General features: G+C 35.3%; 1 protein-coding gene across 7 annotated transcripts in view; it reads left to right on the forward strand.

Moving 5' to 3' along the window:
* The window catches only part of LOC119082548 (protein sickie), a 239,638-nt gene that overhangs the window by 165,058 nt on the left and 57,772 nt on the right, over positions 1 to 16,808 (forward strand). Inside the window, exon 1 of one of the 7 annotated variants that reach the window (XM_037192065.1) lies at positions 5,199 to 6,153. The exons of the other annotated variants lie outside the window; for them this stretch is intronic. The gene's annotated coding sequence lies outside the window, so the exon portion shown is untranslated. Of the gene's footprint in view, positions 1 to 5,198; positions 6,154 to 16,808 lie in introns of those variants that run through there. 7 annotated transcript variants of the gene reach the window in all.

Genomic DNA, 16,808 nt, shown 5'->3' on the forward strand with positions numbered 1-16,808 from the left:
TTGTGGAATCAATTACAAACCATAACAACCCTTAAATCAGTGATAAAGTCGAATTTCACTTTTTTCAGAGCCAAAAGCCAGTCAAAGGTAGCGTTATATTGTAATTCCGATTTTACCCATTCAGAAACAGAAGAAACATTCCGATATAATCATTGAATCTATTACTTCTTTCGATGAATGTAAACTCTCATATTTGCTACAAAATCTATTACTTCACCTTCTTAACATTACATTATGTTGTATAGAAAGGCACTGGCCATCCATTATCGCCTATTTTTGTTGTCGTTGTCGACTACAGATAGATGACCACTCGTTTTCAAAAGAGTGTTGTAAGTGCAACCTCTATTAAATCTGTATTTTTCAGGTAACTTGCAAGCTTTCAGGTCAAAAACCTGATTATTATATTCATGTTTTAAGGTCAGAGTTTACTGCAGCGTCGAAACCAATTTTTGCCGATAAACTTGAGTTTCAATTTCAATAGAATCATCCCTACCCTACTATGACAACGTCAGTAGAATGACAAAATATTGACAATATATCTCACCAAATCCTGCATCACACATAAAAAAGCTTTCACTTCATGATAAAATGATGAGGGTTCGACCGAATCGAAACGAACACGTATACATCGTGTATTTTGTGAGTGACAGAAAGATGTCATGATATCAACTGCTAAAAACCATGTATTGGAATTAATTTTCGAGATCATGGTGGAAACGTGTCGATGGTGTGAACGATAGTTTGTCAGCTATTTCCATAATTATTTAACAGTAGTTCGCTCCGTACCAGGGGTGGAAAGTGAATAAATCCATTTTTTATGCATTTACTGATGCTTAACGATGTTAATTCAACCACACCACCATTTCCTCGATTTATGTGGCTTTATCTGGCGTGTTTGATATACACATGTATTAGACCTGGATTTAATGTTAAATTCGAGTAGAATTCGACACCACCAAACGTAAAAGGGGATACCAATGTGTGTGCATAAATTTGAATAATAACTCGAGATTCGGTAAACTCAAGACTACAAAATGCTTTTAATTTGTTTTAATGTCGATGATTCATAAAAGGAAATTTTCTTGAAACCATCCATATACGCTGAATAATTCAGATTACGACTGGTGTTTTCCAACTCTGTTTTGTCTCAAAATCGTGTTCCATGATAATTTGTTAGTGAAATTCATTACAATAACCAATTAACGTCACCTGGGTTTGGTTATTCTAAGAGAATTGCCAAAGTGAATTGTTATTCGAATTGACTAGTTGAAAATACTGTGTTTGCTTTTGAGGGTTGTCCATAAAGTACGTCAAGACGATTTTTGGCATTTTTACGCAATCCCCTTCGTCGCTCTTTTTGTCGTTTAATTTTTACGTTCTCTAGCTTAATTTTGCTAATTCTGCCCAACTCTAACATTTGACGAAGTTTTATTTTTGAAGTAAGTGCATATAGCACTATACGGTTTTACCCGAAACTTCTCACACTCTTTAATGGACACGGTGTGCTCAGCTCAACCTTTTCTTTTATAATTAAAATTGAATTGACAACGACTACTGAATATCCAATAAACATTGTTTATGAAGCCTTAACAACTAATGAAGAGTTCAATTGAATCATTCGAATATTTAAGTGAATGAAGTAGTAGATTGAATACGTATGCTATGTCATCATCTGTAAAAAGTTAATTTGAATGAAAACCACAACCAAAGACATATCGCCAAGACTTCGGGCGACTATGGAACAAGCGGTCTCCGATTTTAATGAGTGATAGCTCATTGGATTCGTCTTTCAATTCTAGCAAACACGTATCTTTCATTTTTCGAAACAAAAAATTATTTTCTGTGAAAAGCGTTCAAAAGTAAAGACATGTCAGTGGGTAACCAATAACTCAAGAAAAAATTATTTTAATTTTTGGAATGTTGTACGAATGTCGCCAAGATTTCAGGGCGATATGACTCTTAAAACTTTGACATAAACTAAGTTATGATTGTTCTAGTATTTCTGGAACTACAGAACGAATTTGTGTCGCTTAGCGGATGAAGTTATTCCATATCTAATAAGTTACGACTTGGTAGTATTGTGTTCTAATCTAGCCGTAGAGATAAAGGATAGAGGGACTGTGAGGGCTCTAGCATATCTGAAGAATATTTTTAATTTTCAACTGATCAACAATTTTGAGCTAGTTTATTCCTAAAATTTGGAACCAGTCATGTATTTAGGTTAGCAATCCATCAAAAACTAAGAGAGGTGGTTTACTCTGAAAGTAATACTCTCATATTAAAAATCCATAAAATTGTTGCATTAAGCGATAGGGGTAGAGGCTTGTTTATCGCTACAAATCAGATAAAGTTATTGAATCTCTTATTGAGTATGATTGTTCTAACAATGCTAAAATGCACTTAAGACTAGAGAATAGCACTGCCTTTGGTCTTAGTTTTCGAGAGGAGAAACTGTTCAAATAAAATTAATACCGTAGTTGCTCTTGAAATAATGTTGACAAATACCTCAGAGACAACGATGGATTCACGTCATAGACTTGAAATCTGATCATCAAAAATCTTGAAAATTTCCAATGGAACAGTTGATGGGTGATAACTGGAATAACTTTGCTCGTTCAAGATCCCTAGACTTGAGGTCGGATTCAATTGTCAGCCCTAAATGAGCCCTAAACGTGAAGCTATGATTTAATTAAGAAACACATTGTATATCAACAAAACGCCCATTATGACACGCTTTTTTTCTTAATCATCGGATAACTTTGGTCACTGAGCGGCTCCAAACTCTGGACCGGTTTCAATCATCAGCCCTAAATGAGCCCTAAACGATAGACTATAATTTTAGTCAGACGCTTTTTGAATATCGTTGAAAGAGCTAATATGACATGTTTGTGTTTAGAGAAAGCTGAATATCATTGGCGGGATAGCAGCCCTAAACTCAGGATTGGCTTTAATTGTCAGCCCTAAACTAGCCCCAAACGTTAATATATACTTTCAACTAGGAACACTATGAATAACATCCAAAACTGCCAATATGACATGTTTTTTCGAGAAAAAATTGAATAACTATGGTATTTGAGCAGCCCTAAACTCGGGACCGGTTTCAATCGTCAGCCCTAAACTAGCCCCAAATCATAGATTGAGTGGAAAGTCAAAAACCTATTCAGTTTATGACAAAACACTTAAGTGACATGCTTGAAAACTTCAAAACGGTATAACTCACGTAAATCGACAGCCCTAAACTCGGGACCGGTTTTATTCGTCAGCCCTAAACGAGCCCTTTAAAATGAGCCATAACTCGACACAGCCCTAAATGGTGGCGGTGCCAGCGACATGTACCTTATTTTCACCACTGACTAATTATAAAGCAAAAGAACTTTCTCAAATGAGAGTAGAGACTAAAAATTTGAAACTGTTTTCACCAACATGAAGTAAGTTTCAACATTTACTAAAGACCTACAAAGGTAATCAGTAAAAGAATTTTAGAATTTTCTCGGAATAATACAAAAAATATCTCTTCCATCCAATACAACGACCTGTTATTGTTTTTCATGGTTATTCCTTCCTTCCTTCCTTCCTTCTAGACGCTGCAAACGTATAGCGATGTATTAGCTAAATCTGTTACTTCTTTTATTCAAAGTATTGCGATATGTTTCATAAAAAATCTATTACTTCCTTTATTTTAACATTCATTGTACCATATAATAGAACGCTGTTTGAAGCTTATCGCTTACTTCTGTCATCGTTGTGGATAACAGATGACTGAATGTTTCAATTAAGATCACGGTAATCGTTACGTCTAGTTACGTATATGATGAATTGATGAATCGAAAATCACAATTTATTCAGAATCGCCCAACAACATAGAATTTGCGAATGGAAAATCTCCCAACAATCGATTGCATGACTCTATACATTTTTAAAACGAAAACCATTATTGTTCAATGTTCTGTACAGTGAATTTTTGGACTATCAATCGCAAAGTATTACATTTTCGCTCAACAAGAGCACATAAACTGGCGAATCAAGAGAGGCATTTTATTTCTCCGTGAGAACCCGAATGTATTTCTCTCCAACTACATCTCTCTCTGACGGCTAAGAAATTAAAAACTAATGTGCAACGGATTGGGATTATAAAAGGGTAAGGGTGGTAAGAGCTGTTATACAAACAGAAACAAATGGTATAACTTTTCCATATTTTTGTACACGAAAGGTAAACTAATACAATGTCAATAAGCAAACAAACATCTCATAAAATGCCGCCGTTGAATTCGTAAAAACGATCCAGCTGATGTGTTTATTCGAAGGGTGGGTATTGGTTCGTGAAGCATTATTACGTTCATATGAAATCGGCAGATATACCAAATTGATTACATTTTCCTTAGAAAATTATCGAAACCGAGTGACTGTTCTGTTGACGATGAACATATTTAATGGAAATGACTTCACCACTTGTTGATTGATCCTTTTACCTTTTGTCTCTACCTGCTGAGCTCAGAGTCGATTTATAGAAGAAAACTCTATCGCGTATACTGAATTGATTCACACCCAATTCCCCTGTTATAGTCTGGCACAATGAGCAAGTGTTTGGGAACACAAAATGCATTTATGTTTAGAATTAGTTAGCGAACTGCAGCTGCCACATAAGGAATCATCATAATGTTACCCTCTCACAGACTGATAACATTACCAATCTATTACTTCATTTGATGAAAGTATTTTCATATCAGTCAGAAATCAGTGTACATCTTTCTCACTGCGGTCGGTGACAGATGGTAAGGGCGAAAATGTTGTCATTCCACAATAGTCCAAAAACCAGTCAACCAAAGTTCATGGACGTTTTTCTATTACCAGAATTATCTTAACTTGAATCTAAGATGTTTCCACCGTTAGACGTTTTCTTATCTCCGGTTACAAACATACAAGTAAAAAAAAACGATTCTCATCGTCTCAAATTTTACGCTCTTCAATTCCTAGGATGTTACTCTCCGCTACGAGCATAAAACTCCGTAAATATATATCCTGAATATTCGTCCTTCGCTATAAAGAACACTCTCCCGCACATATAAACTTTATCAAACGACGACTATCAACACAAAACTCATTATCTCACATACACCATTTCTCCCCGCAACTGAGTATTTCGTATATATCACATAAAGGATGACTCAGAATATCGCTCGTCGTCGTGTCATGTAGAAGTCGAAAATTATTAATTTTTTTCTCCTTATACGAAACCACCCAAATGATGACGGGTTTTTATTTGGTTATTGCAATATCCCAGTCACTCAAGTCAGTCACTTCGAATTAAAATCGTTCCGTGCGGATAAAGTGTATTTTAACTTTGTGTAATTGAATTTTGTATCGTCGGTGTCTCGGTTGTTGTGGTGCCAACAATTTTCGTCACTTTGTTGTCGAAAGTTTTCCAGCAAACACTGTTCAATGTGCTGTGTGATATGTAGTTTGTAAACAGTGGAATAGGAAAAATCAAATGTATTGTTCAGCCGAATTTCGGTTCTGCAACAAAGAAAGTTTCCTTTGAACCGACAGATAGATTTCGTTCACCCAGTTTAACGCACTCTGACTTGTATTCGGAACGGCAGTGTATGGCATATAGTGGTGCATATCAATAACAATAAAAACCACCCCTAAATTACAGTTTTTTTTTCCTCTTTGACTTTGTATTATATATACACCACAATCATATAGAATACATTGTTGTACATATATATGTTAATTCAACATAATATTAGTGGATAATATTGGCCTGTGTGTATATGGATTAAAGTAAAAAAATAAAAATTGTGTTGTTCTTGTTGTGTCTGCTCGGTTGCACCACATAAAATACATAATATGTTTGTGGTACCCGAAACTAAAACCGTAGTACGTATACAGTCTATGTCTCCATACTCATAAATATAATAACAATCATTTCGTGAGTGAGTAGACATATAAGTATGGATTAATTCCTGCCAGTTCGTTTCGTAAGAAAATAGGAAAAATTTGTGGAGCATACATTTGAGAAAACTACTTGCACACGGCAGAAAAACTATTCAAAGACTCAAGAGTTTCGTTGAAGCGCTACTGCTGCTGCTGCAATATATATTATGAACTTGTGAATATACTATACAGAAAAGAAAATACTACACAATGACGGTACGTATACACATCCGTACAAATCGAGTTCGTTATCTGCATAGAATTTCGTTTAGTAGAAAAAAAAAATTTTTTTTTTTACTTTCCAAAGAACAAAATCTCTCAATTTTCGTCCGCTTCACTCCCTTTACATATTTGTTTGTTTTTTTAGAAAAAGAAATTTTTTATTCGAAGGTGGGTTGTATGTACGTAGGTATCGTACGCTAAATTATTCATGTCAGAATCACCTATTTCGTAGAAAACGTACACCGTACATACGGCGTATACTATCCCCCAACGATGTCGCATTATTCATTGGACCATTTGCTAATAATTAATTTTATATTTTCTACTAGTGTAGTACCCCCGGCTTCGCGCGGTATTACTGTAATTTCAAAATATTTTATTTTTTTAATCCTAAGAGTTTCAGAAACAAATTTCTGTTTGCCCAAAACGTACTGTCAAAAATGTTCACGCGTTACGAAGGCTTACCCATTATTATTTAAACAATTTATCCACGACGCAAACAGACGAAAATAATCATGCGTCAAATAACGTGTGAAAATGAAAAAAAGTCCTTCTTAACTTATCCTCAGTATGTCAAGTATCAAGTCTCTAGTACTTCAGTACGTCTGTGTTCCTATAGAGAGACAAGCAAACTCGATCGGGAATTTTAATCGTATTTTACTAGGGATGACTAAGGATAAAAATGTGAAAAGTTGAGTTTTCGTGTGAATTTTGTCGATCTGAGGCGTAGCCGAGGTCAATGAACACAAGGAAACGAGACTTTTCATATTTTTATGTAATCAGGGACTATTTTAGCGAAAATAATGAAAATCTGGAAGATAGGGAAAAATCGTCAAAATGAGGAAAATTCCGGAAAATAAGGAAAATGTGAAAAGTTTTCCCTTAGTGCTTGAAACATGAAAAGTGCGATTTTCGACGCATTTAAGGAATTTAAATATTTTTCTCTCAAAAATAAATTTTCACGAAACCTATTTTCACGCGGCAAAAATGGTCACGCGTTACAAAAATATTTCACCCTTTTAAAAAATGCATCCGCGATGCAAACAGACAAGAATTCATGCGTCAAATTTCCTGCCTAACCAGGGCCGTAGCTACTAATGGGCCTAGGCGGGCTGAGCCCGCCCTGGAATCTTGCGAGCCCGCCCTGGAACTTCTAGAGTTCATCTGGAAATTCTGTTAACTTAAAGACATATCGATTGAAGTTGATGTCTCTCATATGTCATCTGTATTTATCAACCTAATTCTGTTTGTTCATTTGCTGTGTATATCTTCTAAGTTCATAAAAAAAAGTCTCGCTGCGCGGCTTTTTACATAGTAGAGACTTAAAACAATTTTGAGTTTTAATGCAGGACGTTGTATGAAAAACATTCAAGATGCTCAAAGCGTTTTTTCCTTCAACCTTTGGCTATCCTAATCCCGAATTACCTTTGATGGACGTGTTGAGACAAAAACTTGTTTAGTTGCTTAAACACGAAATTTTTGAAATTTTTCCTTTTTGAGTCATCAAGTACTTTTGTTCATCTAAATCCTGATCAAGGTTTGAGGGCTCGGAATCGGGTAAATTCAGGTCAAAAATGAATGCTTTAGGTCTGATCTACGCTGAAAGCTGAAGGTCATAAAAGATGTTCAGCGTTCACTTGGCTCAGTAGCTACATTTTTCGCATTTTGAATTTTAAATGGTCGTCAACAAGTAACTTCCAGTGTAGCTACATGACTTTGTTAATGACATTGAACAGCTTTTCTGTACGATTTGCTTTCTCATAAAAAAAACATTCGTTCTTGAACTACTAAAACCTGATAAGCTTCTAAAGATATCGGATCATGGCAGCGGTTTTCATAGACAAGTTGAGACGGCTGTTGCACCGCTAGAAAATTTTTGGAAGTTTTTGATTTAAAATATTTCCTCAGCTTTCTGACTTCAAGATCACTGACAGAAAGTAAAAATTTTAGATCAGCCTGTAGTTTCTTGTTTGGAACAAATCGAAGCTATTCAGAGAATTTTGTGTTTCCTTACTTTCTTCAATCCTTAACAAAGTTCAAAGAAGAGTACAATTTTTGGCTGGAAGTAATTTTTTTTTATGAAGCAGTGCAGTGACTTCTGCAGTTATACCAAAGAGCATCACTCTTCTTATTTATAATTTAGAACTACATTTAACATACAAGCATGGATTTTAAAAAGGCAGTACGTTTTCGAAATCTAATTTTTTTGTAGTCAATTCTTTGAGTCTTTCTTGAGGGGATGGCCAGGCCATTTCTTTAAGTTTTCAAAAATGAAAGGGCGTTGTTGCAATAGTGAAGTCGGCATCAAATGGCCATCCTGATTCCTGACTACCGATGTTATGTTCAAAAGAAATCAAATAAAAATTGAAATTGCCTCTATCATTGTTACTGAAAAACTTTCGCTCGCTCCGCTCGCGTTGTCACAACTAATACTTTACACAATCTAGTTTTAGTAAACACAAACAAAAATAGTATAATAAATTACGACAATCGTTTTAACATCTACTTCAGCACAATACACGTAAAGCTTTTTATAAATTTTCAATCTAAGGGCTTGAGCCCGCCCTGATTTTCCTCATTTTCCCAAGTTTTAAGTCTCTAAGACTTTACATCTTAGATCCTATGTAGATACAAACAAGCAAACCAACAAAGAAACAAACATTAAATTTTATATTATAGATATTGCCATTCGGAATGGTGAAAAAACTGAATTCACAAACCATTCATTGGGGCATGTAATTATTTACCCGTTAACATATGGCTAAACGGCAAAATTTATATTTATAATAACGGACAATACTTGAAAACTGGAATACGAATTTCAACAAACAGCGGCTGCATTGCATGTTGTAGTGCATTTAACCGAATTCGGCTTTTAAATAACAATTTATTGCCCGAGTCATTTTATGTTGTTCTGACAACGACGACTCTCAAAATTCACATTTAGATTCCCCTCCATAACATTAGCATATTTCCGACATTGTTTGGCTAAATGTTTTAATATATTTTACTGTCAATTTGCTAAACACAAATTGGGTAAGGACTATGGCCTACATTTTCGAGTTGACCCCAAATCAAAATGCCACACAATTTGCAACACTCTTTCTGTGAAACAGTCAAACCCATTTCCCAGACACAATGTACAACACGCTTAATTATTTAGTACGTTTGATTCGGGTTGAAATCAATCAAATGTTCTGTTAGATCATTGGGGTAATGTGTCTAATAAATATATGATTGATATCGTATAGTAGGTGTACACAGGCGGAGTGGCAAGCTTAATTTTTGAATTGACTTAAATTGGATATAAATTGCTGAATATAGAACGACTAGAGTGATTTGCTGGAAGTGGTGGGTAGGTAATGTGAATGCTTTGCGATAGAGTTGACAGACGTGACATAATTATACTTTCCTCGTCTTTTGTCTAAATACCACTTGATAAGGTTGGAGTTACTTGAGCTAATTAAAACCGAACTTTTTCATATTTCACTCTAATTAGCTGCTTTGATTAATTAATTGTATGATTTCACTCTCGAACAACGAACTAACCTTTACCAATCTACAAGTAATTGTATTGTCGAGCAGCGCTAAAAGTTTTGTCTGTTGTGGTTCATTCAAACTTTCCAAAAGTTTGTTTCATGTAATTCATGTTCCCTCGTCGAGATGTAATAGTATGTTGGTCCCTTGTTTTCGATTGGTTGAATGCGAATGGAATGTCGATATTTAATCGATTTACGAATGAGTTCGAGCAACAAATTTAAATTAATTGAAAAACATCTCAATCATACCAATTCCTCAGCACAGTTGTGACGTAAATGAGAATTTTGCCGCAGTAAATCGTCTTCCATCATGTCCGGAGCGTTAGCGGAGGACTTGACGCAGTCTGACTTCCAAAAAAAGAACGAAGAAATTTTTTTGAGACGCGGCAACTATTTATAGGCGAGAATTTAGGTTTCTTTCGTTTGGCCTGTATCACCACAAATCCTATTCTATCTTATTCGCGCTTCAAATACGAGCAAAACGAGCTATCACTCGACTATGTAACTTTAAAATTGCCGGAGATACATCGTTTTGAAGTTGGTCATTTTGATAGAAAATGCACCAAATTAACGTTTCCCAAACAATCAAAATCTTTCAACTTACTCTGTATGTTTCTATCTGTCTATCTGTCTATCTATCGACGGACGATCTCGGAAACTAGTCAGCCAATCTCCATGAAATTTTGCAGTAACCTCAGGGTGGGCATAAAAATGAAAATGTGATACGCCATTACCCCAGGAAAAACCAGAATTTTGTTTTATTGGCCTCGAAGTGGTTTCTGAGTGAGGTTTTCGAGGGTCGGGAACGCGTTTTCGGTTGTAGCTTAGCTGTATTGAAACCTACAGAGGCGTGCGACCCATCAAATGAAAGGTATTCGTAACACGATTCGACCAAAAAAATAATTAAAAAAATCGGGGCAGATTCGTTTGAGCTAGAGTGATTAGAGTGACCAAATTTTGAGCTACTCGAGCGTAGGATGAAAGGACTAATATTTTTTTGGGTTATGAGAGATAGAGAGTAACTTTCTTCGGCAAAGTCTCAGAGTTTTACGAGTAGAACAGAGGGGCATTTGTGAAAAATGTCGAAAGTTGGAAATGGGTGTGTCAATTGGGGTTTTAGAGATATTTCTTGAATGGTGGCAGATTTTCGTCAAATTTCGAATTTCGTCAAATTTTAGATTTTCGTCAAATTTTCGATTTTCGTCAAATTTCGTCAAATTTTCGATTTTCGTCAAATTTCGTCAAATTTTCGATTTTCGTCAATTTTTCGAATTTCGTCAAATATTCGATGTTCGTCAAATTTTCGATTTTCGTCAAATTTTCGAATTTCGTCAAATTTCGTCAAATTTCGTCAAATTTTCAAATTTCATCAAATTTTCAAATTTCGTCAAATTTTCAAATTTCGTAAAGTTTTTGAATTTCGTCAAATTTTCGAATTTCGTTAAATTTCGTCAAATTTTCAAATTTCGTCAAACTTTCGAATTTCGTCAAATTTTCGAATTTCGTAAAATTTTTGAATTAAAACTGTAAACTGTTATAAAAAGCAGTGTTGACTACACTTCTAAAACGACTGATATCCCAACAAAAATCTCTTCGAGAAAAGTGTGACGCAGTCTTTGAAATACAATTTCTAAAATGAATGATATCGCTAGAGTTGACGCTTTCAGCTTCGTTACGCAAAAATTAAATTTTACACCCAATTAGTTCAAACAAGCTGGCTTAGGTTTTCTCATCATCTGCCAAATAATTTTTACAAAAAAAAATTTAGACTGGAAACAACCAAAATTTTACCAAAAAAATCTGCGTCGAAAAGTGGCAAATGTTCAGGAACAGACCAGCAAGAAAATTTATCTGCCACTTTGCGACGCAGATTTTTTTAGTAAAATTTTGGTTGTTTCCAGTCTATTTTTTTTTTTGTAAAAATTATTTGGCAGATGATGAGAAAACCTAAGCCAGCTTGTTTGAACTAATTGGGTGTAAAATTTAATTTTTGCGTAACGAAGCTGAAAGCGTCAACTCTAGCGATATCATTCATTTTAGAAATTGTATTTCAAAGACTGCGTCACACTTTTCTCGAAGAGATTTTTGTTGGGATTGGTATAATTGAATTCGTTGATGCGATAAAAAAACTTGTCGACAATCAATTTTGCCTGAATGTCTGTATCGGTGAATGCTATCGACGAGCAGCTGTCGAACGGAATCATTAAAAAAAAGTTTAAACCAATTTGGAGACTCGTTACACTTAACAACGTTGTTTAATTGTTTCAGTCTCCAGCACATCTTCAGTTTCAGTTTACCAATCGATAAATAATAAAATTGGAAAATTGTCTTCAGTGTAAGTTTTTCGCACTCGTTTTCCTCTTCTTTAGAAGTGAACTTACACCGGATATTACAACAAGTTTCTTATATATCGTTTAAGTTTATGGGCGAGGTCAGACACATATATTTACTTAATGTTATAATCGTGTTATAACCCCTCATACCTTGGAACATTTTTCACTCTTTTTTTTCTTTGCTGTTAATTGACTGTAAAATTTAAATTCACAACTTTAATGTTTCGCTTCTTGTACATTTTTGCGGTTCAATAGCGTATACACACACCGCAAAACCGAAAGCCTATAATAACAGTTTGTGTTGTGGATTGTGCCTTATTCAGATTAAGCATTTTCGTTTGGAAAAACATAGCTAACGCCGACCCGTACGAAACACCTATTCGTATCAAAAGCCTTTAATGTGAAACTCTTCATTTCTCTTACTTCATTTTCTTCTCTGCTGAAAAACTATTCTCCCTTTAAAATCACTTACATTATCCACTCTTTGCCTTGTTATCATATACAACTAAATTGCCGGAGGCAATATAGACAGCCCCGTACGAAGACAAATTTCATAAATTCCTATTTAAACAGCTATATACCGCTATATTTAACTATATTTCACTATAAATAAACATTTCACAGATAAATATATGCTATTATATAGCTCTATATGCCTGTATATAGCTCAATATAGCTGTATATAGGTATATATAGATGTCCATATATGGAATCCCTGAAACCCCTCACACTTAACACATTATTTCCATGTTAACAGAAACTCTCTAAGTATCATTTTTCCCAAGATATTTCTATTTTACTAAAATCCAATATGGCCGCCGGCAGCCATTTTGTTAGGAGACCGGAAATAGTACCGACGCTTTACATTCGTTAATACCTTTCAAACAAAAAAAATTTCATGAAATTCGGTCAAAATTTACTCGAGATATTGTCAAAATACACCACGTTCACTGTACTTCCGAGTAGCCAGATAAGAGCTCACTCCAAGAGACCTAGCTCACGCTCCGGAGAACATAATTTCATAAATTTTTTTTTCCCTGATTGGTACGTACAATACCTATCTAATAAAGCTAAAACAGACGAAATATGTTCAAATGTGGCCGACCTACAAGCAAAAACTGCTTGCCGCCCTGTGCCTGTTCCACACCAAGGGGTCTAACTCACGAGTCGGTCATCCGATTTCCATAAACTTTTTTTTTGTCGATCGGTATTGTAAATACCTTTTATTTGACGTATCACTTACAAGTTTAACGTTTAAATGTCCGGAGATATCTTCGAAAAACCGTAAAGCACTTATTGGGCCACAGCTCGGGAGGGGTCGATCCAAAATCACTCATCTTCGAACTTAGCCTGTCTTTTGACATTACCAAACGGTAAAGAAAAAGAATTTTCAAAATCGGATGCGTTTTACTCAAGTTATCGTGCAGACAGACGGACAGACGGACAGACGGACATTTTTTTTTCGCGGATTTGGCATCTCTAGACAACCACAATAGGTTTCCCCTTACTCAGGGAGTCCAATTCGACGTGTTACAAACGTATGCGTAAACCCATAAGACCCCAGTACTTCGTACGGGTCTAAACACCACGAGAGCGAAAAAGAAACTTTCTCATGAAAGTTCTGCTAGTATTAAAATTCTGTAACATCAACGTAAAGCAATTTATGGCACTTGTTTATGCTTGACGTCAATTCGGTTGCATAACTTTTGCACTTAAGTAGAATTTAAGTAGAACATAACGTTCGGTGTGCATTAAAAATTAACGATTTTTATGCTCTTGTAACATACTGCCACATTACCACTCGCAAAACAAACCGCTGCTCGTTTGATTTCTCCATAAAAAAAAATTCTTTTAATTTCGCACGTGTCGTCGCAGGTGGAATAAGTTTTTCGGAAGTAACATTAATTTAATAATCTGATAGAGAGGCTCGTAACTTGGCCGTAATCTTTCTTTATCTGACAAGGCTGAGGTGTTAACAAAACGTGCTGCAAATAAATGAAGCTGTAAATTCAATTTGATATAAAGTAACTATGGATGTGAATTACAAACAACCGTCACTGATCTGATAAAATCCAAAAAATATTCAGTGAAGTCATCTGCAGTTCTGTAGCAAAGTTAATGTTAAAACTAATGAAGTAATAGATTCGCAATCAATCTATTAAAAATACTTAGATCAAACGAAGTAACAGATTCGAATATTACGCTGCTTATGAGCTCTGTGTCTGTCAAGGCGAAAACCGTATTAATATCTCATGATTATCTTAAATTGCTAACAAAACGATAATCAGATCAGATAAAATTTCTTGATAATTTTTGTAGCTAAACTTAGATCCACATCGACATCAATCCATACCGCGTCAATCAAACGTTACCCATCACATTTATTGATTCAGTTTTCATCTTCATCGAATACAATGGAACATTTTCACAGTCGTCACAATTTTATGACAAAATATTTCTCAGTGTGCACGGAGTTTATACGATTTTCGACAGGTTTCCGGCTTTTACGATTTTCCTACACAAGGTATTTATTGTTGGCGCGCTTACAACTACCTTTCGGCTTAGGATAAGACGATATATCCAAATTCATGTTGTCGTTACACAATTTTATTGACCACAATTTTCAAAGAATTTTACAGAAATGGCACGACAATATTTTACGTAATTCACATTAGCTCCTTTACGAACGGGCTCAGGGAAAATATTTGTAGATATTCGAGTGAAAATGGTTGTTGAATCCGTAGCTGTTTGTCGTGGAAATTGATGTACGGAAAATGTGCTATAGCATGAATATCAAATAAATATTTATTCAAATTTAGATAGACAGCATTTTCAGAAAGGGTTTCTATATGGGTGTCAGGCAATAGGAAGCGTTATTATTGCTTTATGTGTCAGCATTGTTGGGAAGTTATTTCTGTGTTATCAATACAAAGTTAATGTTCCCATGTTCCCAATAATATTGCCGAAACTGTTCATTTTATTGGATTATGAAGCGTTCGTCTATGAACTCGAAAATCGACAATTTTACAACTTTAAGGGAAAATTGACAATGGCTTTGTAGTCTGGTCTTAATTTTCTTCTTCGTTTTTAAACAACAAAAAAGTTTTTATCCGTCTACATCACACCTACGCCTCGAAGTTCATAGAAATACAACAAACTTTTAGAGAAAAGCCACGGATAGACACAATGGAAAAAGTTTGGATATTGAGTGGAAAAAAAAATTGGGAAAAAATAACTCCATCCGTTGTAGTAATCGTATCTTTCCTTTCGTTCGACATAAATCATTTCCCATTAAACGTTTCTACGGAGGAAACGCTTGCGGAAATTTTTTTTCGATACCAAACGTTCGGTATGTCGCCGCAAAAATTCTATTATTGATAATCAAATGAAACGAATCGAAGGATTTTTTTTGCCAACAATTTAACTTCAGTAATTCCGAACATTCACGTTGACGGCACCATGGTTGCAGTCTTATCAATGGATCATTTTTGAAATTCTCGCTATAAAGTGCTTTCACGATAGTGTCACCCATGTATAGTTGTGCCTGCAAAATACCGATTTTGTCATTTCATCCCTTTTATTGTGCGGAAATTCATTCATTTGTTCGTCGCTCGTGTATTATTCAGTTGTACCTATTATGTATAGGTTACTGTCTTCGCTATCGCATATTTCCATTCGTATGAGAGTCAATATTTCCGGTTAATTGAAAGCCGCACAAGGAATGAACATTTTTTTCAGTACGTCTCTCGGCGACTTTTGTATAGTCAAATTTTATGTGAATTTATAAAATAGTTTGCACAGAACGCTCCACACTCTACCATACATACGAATTTGTCTGCACGTTGGAATTGTCTTGATAAAACACAGTTGATGGTGGAACGTGCCCCGTATCGTCGTACCTTACGTGATTGTGTATCGGGGGGTTGAAGAAGATATAATAAGTACAGATGGATTACATTTTATTCGGGAGATATATTCAATGTTCTTTTTCCCGTAAGCTCTAAAGGTGTTAGCGAATGAATATATTTTCGAGAACAAAGCGCACCTTGGAATGTAAAGTTTCAAGTAACAAAATTAATGCATTTGTGTACTTGCAACCATCTTGTAGCCGAAGGCAACGTAAAGAGAAGCGGAAAAAATGTTTTATTTTTTTTGTTACTTCGTACTTCTTCTTGACGGAATATCCAATAATATTCGTACGCCTGGAGTTATTTAGTCTTAGTGTAAAATGAATAGTTTGAATGCTAAGTGAATGGACTGGGAAAGGTGTTAATTAAGTGCATCCACTGAGGAGACTTTGTTTCTTACTCTGAAACGCCGATTTTACCATTAAATGGAAATAGTTGTTTTCACAACGCAGGCGAGAAACTAGTCGTTTCCTCACCTCAGTTGAAACTTCGGAAGCGTTTGTTGAGAAAAACGTTGTGTAAACTTCGGGAAAAGGCAGGAAACTTGAGTCCCTTACGACGTTCTGGCCACAAACAACACCCTTTAAATTTTTTCACTCGTTGAGCAAGAGTCATGTTCAAGCACTACTTTCGACACCCTCAGCCATGTGAAATCCATTACATAACTTTCGTTTTCGTGTGTGTTTATAGGCCTCGCCTGCGTCTCGGATAAACAAAGCTCACACGAAAACTCTAGTTTTCATCTTTTTATGACTATTGTTATGTACAAGGGATAAAAAGTTGAAAAGTCGAATTTTCGCGTGAATTTTGTTAATCGGCGAAGCATGTAAATAAGTATTGTTCACCGTGGGAAACAAAAATTGGAAATT

The sequence above is a fragment of the Bradysia coprophila genome, unplaced genomic scaffold (assembly GCF_014529535.1).
Source record: "Bradysia coprophila strain Holo2 unplaced genomic scaffold, BU_Bcop_v1 contig_476, whole genome shotgun sequence".
NCBI lineage: Eukaryota > Metazoa > Arthropoda > Insecta > Diptera > Sciaridae > Bradysia > Bradysia coprophila.